The 1,791-nt window shown below is 30.8% G+C and overlaps 1 protein-coding gene across 1 annotated transcript in view; it reads right to left on the bottom strand.

Moving 5' to 3' along the window:
- Positions 1 to 1,791, bottom strand: part of LOC109584162 (uncharacterized) — a 7,565-nt gene that overhangs the window by 4,670 nt on the left and 1,104 nt on the right. The window lies entirely within an intron of this gene.

The raw sequence follows: 1,791 nt of genomic DNA, 5'->3' as shown, positions 1-1,791 counted from the left end.
TTGATAAACTGCATAGATAAACTGACTATATGATACATACATTAAAATAATATTTATAAACTAATTTGAAAAAATATCAGTAAATGTTGCTGCCAGAGCTGGAACTGCTTCTTTATAAGGACAACGATGAATGATAGTATCACAAGACCCCATTCCACTAATAGCATAACAAGTACATTGGAACTGAAGATCTGGATCATACAGCTTTCTAATAACTCCGACAACAGAAGAAGTATTTAATTTTGGTGTAGCATTACATGAATAAGCCACCATTATCTTATTGTCCTACAAAAACAAAATAAAAATAACTAACAAAAACTATTTTAAAACCTTAATGAAAGGTATTCCACTATTTCCACATTGTGCAGAAAATGTCGTACAAACTGGAGTAATTTCTACAGTACATCCTTCACTTCTGTTCACAATGATATTAGATGTTAAGTTTAATCCAGTTAGTGTAGGCATTCTTGGTTTATTAGACTCAGGAATCAATGAAAGTGATGATTCATTAATAATCTCAACCTGATACATATAATCATTGAGCTGTTTCAATACATCACTGGTTGACATATTCTAAATAAAATAATAATATTAATTCCAAAATAATGACTCACTCTATTTTGTATCAGTGTGTTTATTCCTTTCCTTATAAATAATACTGACTCCTTTATTGCCTAATAACATTGAATAACATATATGAACCGATTACACAACATACAGTAAAGCACCTTTTTTGAGGGATATATATTATATCCCAACTGAGTTTGATACCATTTAGCTGATTTATAATTTGCTGTATTAAATTTCGCAATTTTATCCCGAATTCGAGTTTTCCACACCCATAAACAATTAATTTGAGGAATTTATTTTCAGGAATAGCAACAAAATCTGTGAAATCTGCAGAATATATAGCCCTCGAAAAAAAGATGCCCTACAGTGTGACATGTGCCCAATAAAGCTACCCATTACACAGTGTACATGGCATACCGTATAGCGGGATTTATTGACAGTAAAAAATTTGACGAAAACAGTAAATTTCTCCGGTTGGCAAGTTTTAATTTGACGAATAGTGCCCTTCGCGTACATGTGGCACAAAGTACAAAATTTTTGACTGCTATTAAATTCGACGTTTTATTTTAAATTGTCAACTCGTCAAAATAAAACCTTCGTCAATAAATTCCGCTATATGGTATATCTCTAAAATAATGTCACTGACATATCCCCATTACTGATAGGGTGTACATACAGTACTTACTGTTAAACTTGAAGTGTTTATATCTACATAGAGTATATAAATATAATATATAAACACATACACTCACTATTATTAGTATTGGTGCAGGTACAATTAGGCCCTGATGTATCCTTCCCAATGTTATTTGTTGAATGATTTGATGTTTTTATGATAAAGGGAGAAAATGATGACTTTGAATTATTAGCTACACCAAACATTAATAATGACAATAGTATAATAGCAGTAACTGTAATTAGAACAGTCAATGTGGCCAGTGCTGCTAGTATATACTCCCAGTTGGTTAGTTCTTCATTGAAATATGATCTTATTCTCTTGTTTGTCCTTTTAATATGAACTGAAGGACTCACTGTAGTAGTTGTAGTTTTTAGATCAACTGGTAGATAAGAGGTGTTACTATAGTATATGTATTGATAAAGGGAAATTGAGTTTTAACTTTTATTTCTAACCTTTTTGTACAAATCTTATTTGCATCAAAAGTATCATAATATTCCCTCTCCAATTTTACCTGTGAATTGGATTAATATATAGTTTATCAT

Source organism: Amphimedon queenslandica, unplaced genomic scaffold, assembly GCF_000090795.2.
Source record: "Amphimedon queenslandica unplaced genomic scaffold, v1.1 AMPQUscaffold_13516, whole genome shotgun sequence".
In the NCBI taxonomy this organism is placed as follows: Eukaryota; Metazoa; Porifera; class Demospongiae; order Haplosclerida; family Niphatidae; genus Amphimedon; species Amphimedon queenslandica.
This window is presented reverse-complemented; position numbering and strand designations above follow the sequence as displayed.